Source organism: Chlorocebus sabaeus, chromosome X, assembly GCF_047675955.1.
Source record: "Chlorocebus sabaeus isolate Y175 chromosome X, mChlSab1.0.hap1, whole genome shotgun sequence".
Classification (NCBI taxonomy): domain Eukaryota; kingdom Metazoa; phylum Chordata; class Mammalia; order Primates; family Cercopithecidae; genus Chlorocebus; species Chlorocebus sabaeus.
Genome location: NC_132933.1, coordinates 108,819,475 through 108,825,322, shown reverse-complemented (window position 1 = coordinate 108,825,322; position 5,848 = coordinate 108,819,475).

Below are 5,848 nucleotides of genomic sequence, written 5' to 3'. Positions count from 1 at the left end.
AGCGCACTAGCAAATGGGAATGCCACGGAAATGTGAGGCGCTCGTTATCGGGGACTCAGCCGCTGCCCACCGCTCGGCTCCCTTCCACGGAGCATCTTACGATGGGAACAGCGTAGCAGAACAAGGGCTAGGAAGTTTCTTTCTTTCTTTCCTTTTTAATGGTATTATGGAACTAATAAGAGGCCAAATGAATATTCTGAATTTAATTCTTTTGCAAGCATGTGGCTGCCATAAAGATGTGCCGTCCGCAATAGAGACGCATAGTTTTGGAAATACAAAGGCAGAGTGGCATTCTGTTGAACGATTCGGCAGCTGACTGTGATGAAGTTGAAATTCTAAGTAAGAGAGGGGAAAGATGGGAACCAGAAATTTTTTTCTCAGGCGATGCTGTTGAAACAAGTGCAAAACGCTGCCCTATTTTATCACGATGTGTGTGGGTGGTGAGAGTTCTTTTTTTCCGGGTTGTTCATCCATTAAATGATTTTTAGCAGCATATACATGATTAAATTCACAATGGCACTTTAATAAGCGCCTTCATCTGCATCATTTAGAATAAAACTTTAGGTCTGATTTAGAAACAATGAGAACGTGTATTCCGTGACTCCTTGAGCTATACGAAGGAGAGACTAATAGATAGGGCTAACCTATTACACAACAACTAGTAGAAAGGTGACAAAGGTAACTATGTGTGTGGGTTAAGTACCTGCAGCTGAATCATGCTGTGTTATGAGCTGTGGGACTACAAAGGCAAATATTTCATAATTCTTGCCCTTTAAAAGCTTAACATTAAGACAGAAAACCATCAGGAATTTTGGAAGAAAATACAAAGAACATTTAATAATTATTTTATGTCAGGTAAACTTGGACCCAGAATAGTTTGTTTTATTAATACTACTGATGAAGAATTAAACTGAGAATTAAAAAAATATATTTCATGGAAAAAATAATACATTATAAAACCCAAAAATAAATTTTTCTTGGGAGCTTCATATAATTGTTGATGCTGAAACTGTCTTGTTCAACTCTGTATCAAACCATTTGTTATTCATTAATAAATTTACATTCACCTTATTACTTTTCCATGGGACCTTTACTCCGGTCACTGATATTTACAAGAGGTGTCTTAAAACTTTCAGTTTTATTGCCAGAAATCCCTTTTCTTATACTTCACCTGGAAAAAAAAAATACCCTGTCTACCTTGGATCAGCCAGTCACAAACAGAATCCACCTGTGAATATCATGGATAAATGACAAATTCAATTCTAAGAAAACCTGGCACTTGGCTGATGATGATATTGGCTAAATGTCTTAAAAGCAGAAGATCGAAAAGCAAATGGAAATTGGGCCTTAAAACTGGAAATAATCTGAAAGGGGAAATGACTTGTAGCTGAGTAAGAGCCATGGAAACAGTCAGGAATACATTTTCTGGCCTAATTTTGTGGGTCAAATTGGGAGGGGGAATAAACTCTTTGGCCACCAACATTTTCAAATATCAGAGCTTGACATCCATCCACCTTTTCACTTCTCCCAAGAAATAATCTGTGGCTTTCTCAACATATGCTTGCCACTCCACCCTGCCATCTTTTGCCTTCAGGTTGTCAGGGTTGCATGAATTCTGCCCAGTTCCTGGGCAGAATTTTCCAGCGTTCTACAATCTGCCCTTCTGAAAGAGCACCACAGAAAGTGTAAAGATTGCAAACACATTGACTGCTTGGCCACAGAAGACAAGATCTCTCCCAGATGGAGTCCCACTGCTTCTTCCAGCCGTTATTTTGTCAGGAGTGGCAAAGAATACCATCTGCTGCCCCATTCAAGAGGAAGGCTTTGCCTCCCCACAATGGGCTCCGGAGAACCCATTTCTAAGCCTGTCAATAGATAGCTGGCAACAGCAACTGTTTTCTTCTCATCACCGTGCTTTTTAGAAAGGTCACTGTGCCACGTGTAGTTTCTTTACTGGCCATCATTAATGTTGCTGAGAAAGAGGGCTCCCTTTAACTTTGCCAAAGGGATGAAAGGACCCCTGCTGTTATTTCCTACACATTAAGGGAGAGAAGAGTTTGCAGAAGGAGATGTCTATCAGCTGGCTGAGAAATTTTTCAAGGGATCACTTCTCAGCCTTTTATTTCTGGTCCTGTTTCAGGTTGGATTTCTCTTTCATGGTAGCCCTAGTGGATATTTTCAGAAGTCACCCAGCATTCAAACACCCCTGGGGGGATGAGTCGTCCCAAAGCAGGTGGGAGATAGGACCCGAGTTCTAGTTGCGGAATCTGAAGAAGCAGGTGTTTCCCCTCCCCTCCTTAGGACAGCTGGAGGAGCCAGGTGTAACCAAGTCTGGTTCACCAGATGAGCCATCTGGGAGGAATGACCAAGGCATGCCGATTTTGTGGTTCCACAGGAATCGAGATCCCAGAGGTTGCAGCAGCTGGTGTGGGGAGCTACCGAGTCCAGCAATGTGACAGTTAGTAATCTGGGGATACAGGGCCTGTGACTGCATCCTTAGTAGTTTGGTCTCTTTGGTTGCATCTGTGTTTGCCACCATTTCATGAGCCTGGGGCTCTAGCTTTCCTGGTGATTCTGTGAATTGCACCCCATCCCCACCCCCACCAAGATCCTGCCAATACATTCCTTTCTCCTTTAATTAGCTGAAGACAGTTTTTGAGGTTGGCAACCAGGAATCCTAACCTGAATACTACATTTTCCAAATTTAGGCAAACTAACATCATTAACATACAGATGGAAACATGGTGTCCACTTCCTCCTAGTTACTTTCCCAAACAAATAAATGGCTTCAGATTCATTGTCAGTCTGCTCTAGTCTCTGCTACAGTATTTCAAAAGTAGGAAGTTCCTTTGTGGGTATATAACAAGATCCATGGTGTATGTGCATTTGTGTAATCCCAATAAACCAGCATAATCTACGAGGCACAGTTTATAATGATCAAGTGAGATTGCTAATTTCTGTTGTCCCATGAATATGATAGTATTCATTCATTCAAAAATACCTGTTAATAGTAATAGCAGCTACTTAATGGGTGTTTGCTCTCTGTCAGCCTCTGTGCCAAATATTCTGTATGTATTATCTCTTTCAAAGAAATACACAACAACTCTATAAAGTAGATACCATTATTGTCTCTATTTTACAAATGGAAAAACTGAGGTTCTGAGAAATTAGGTGGCTTGCCTGTGGTTGAAACAGCAGGCAAATGGCAGGTATGAACTCTGGCTTTCTTGTCTCCAAAGACCATGGCTTACCTACTACGCTCTGCTGCCCCTGTTCAACAGAAACTCCCTGAGCAGCACCTACATAGTAACGCTCTGCTATTTGTTGGGGAGACACATAAAAGTAGGACATGGATCCAGTTCTTAAACATGTTTATGATATTACAGGGAAGAGAAAAATGTTCACTTGTGAAGACACTGCAAGGTAGGGCATGATAAGTGCCACAAGAAAAGCAAAAGGTACAATAAGAGGAAGTGGTGCATCCAGGAGAACGCCACCGCATCTGGGCTTTGAAGGCACAGAGTGGGAACTAGAGGACAAAGGTGAGTTTTAGAAGTGACTTGCAGCCATACATTTTGTCTGGGCTTAAATTTAGGCTACCGTAAGCCAGGAGGGTGTGATGAGCAGAGTGAAGGTCAGGGATCTGGTGCCAAGTGGGGTTAAAAAGGAGAGGATAAAATGGCAAGCCAGACAAAGGAGAGGTTATATATGTGCAAGGAGACGAAAGCAGAGGAGCAAAGATAAGTAGCCCAGCAGGGCTGAAAACAGGTGCTTTCTTTCATCCATGCATTCATTCAACAAATATTCTTTTATGAAAAAACTGTTTTTCAGAAAGCATGACTATTTAAATGTCATTATCACAAAGCCATAGTAAATAATTTGAAATAAACTTTGAAATACAGAAAAAGAAATTTCTTTGAGTGCCTCCTAACTGCCCGAGCTGTTCTAATCCCAGGGTCTCTGGCATTGAATAAGACAGACAAAGTTTCTACGGTTGTGGTGTAGGAGTATGTCCACAAGGACACATTAAAGACAAATGACAAAACCTTGAGTATCAATAGCTTAAAACATAAGGACATTTATGGTGCTCAATCTGGAGGTGGGCAGTTTCTACGGCTGGTATAGTGGCTCCATGATATCATCAAAAACCCAAGCTCCTTCCACTTCCATCATAGTCAGCACTGTTGGCTTCTGTTTTCCTCTGGCAGGTCAATTCATGGGCACCAGATGGCTGGTGGAACTCTAGAAATCACGTTGAGATTCAGGAGTCTAGAGGGAAGGAGAGAAGAGTTTGCTCTTTGTCTGTCTCTTCAATCAGGAAGCTCACTTTGGCTCATATGTCAAGATGGATCATGTGCAGATAAGGAGATAGAAAGGAGCAAAGTGTGGCAGGAGAGAAGTCACTGAAATCTCCTAGACAAGAGAAGGTGGTAGCTTGTACCAAGGTTAAAGTAGTGGAGACAGAGTGAAGTGAACAGATTTCAGATATATTTGGGAGAACATACAAGATTTCCTCTGCATTGGACGTGGTAGTTAAAAAAAGGAGAGAAATCAAGGGTGATTCCTGCCCCATGGTGGAGTGAGGGAAGCACAGGTTTGGTGAGGGGTGGAGCTGTATGCATTAACTCCATTTGAAACAGGTTCAGTTTGACATTCTTGTAAGACATCCAAGTTGAAATGTGAAGAAGACGGGTTGATATACAGGTCTGGATTTCAGGGCCAGTTTCAGAGCTGGAGCTATACATTTGGAGGTTGTCAACCTATGGAGTGTATTTAAAGCTATTTGACTGAGATCACCCAGAATCAGACTCTAGCTAAAGAAGAAATGGTAGACTAGGAGGAGCCCTGGATCTCCCCTACACTGAGTAAGACTGTAAAGAAGAAGTCAAAGAGGTAGGAGGAAAGCCAGAAAAGTAGACTGTCACCAGTAAAACAAATAGTAGCTTTGTTTTTGCTTTTAATCATAGAAAGCTACTGCCTGAAACTAGAGAAAGGTCTCCACATCTTTAGACTTGTACTTTTAAATTTTAGGATTGAATGGAGAGTTTAAAGAATGCTGAGGCTCAGGCCTCACCCAGGCTAATTAAAATAAAATTTCTAAAAGGGGGGTTGGGTATTTGGTATTTTTAAAAGCTCCCTTTACAACACCAAGGGCGCTATCCATGAAAGACATAACTGATAAGCTTGACCTTACTAAAATTAAAAAACTTCTCCTCTGTTAAATATAATGTCAAGAGAATGAGAAGAAAAGCCACTGACTGGGAGAAAATATTTGCAAAAGACACATTGGATAAAGGACTGATATTGAAAATACACAAAGAACTCTTAAACTCAGCAGTAAGAAAACAAACAACCTAATTTTAAAAATGAGCAAAATACTTGAACAGACATCTCACCAAAGGAGATATACAGATGGCAAATAAGCATATGGAAAGATGTTCCACGTCATATGTCATTAGGGAATTGCAAATTAAAACAGCAATTAGATGCTCCTACACACCTGTTAAAATGTCCAAACTTCGAAACATCGATAAAACCACACCACCCAATGCTGGTGAAGATGTGGAGAAACAGTAACTCCCATCTGTTGCTGGTGGAAATGCAAAATGGCACAACCACTTTGGAAAGCAGTCTGGTAGTTTCTTACAACACTAAACAAAGTCTTATCATAGAATCCAGCACTCACATTCCTTGGTATTTAACCAAATGAGTTAAAAACTTACTTCCACACACGTGTATGTCTGCACACAGATGCTTATAGCAGCTTTATTCATAATTGTCAATACTTGGAAGCAACTAAGATGTCCTTCCGTAGGTGAATGAATAAATAAACTGTAGTACATTTAGA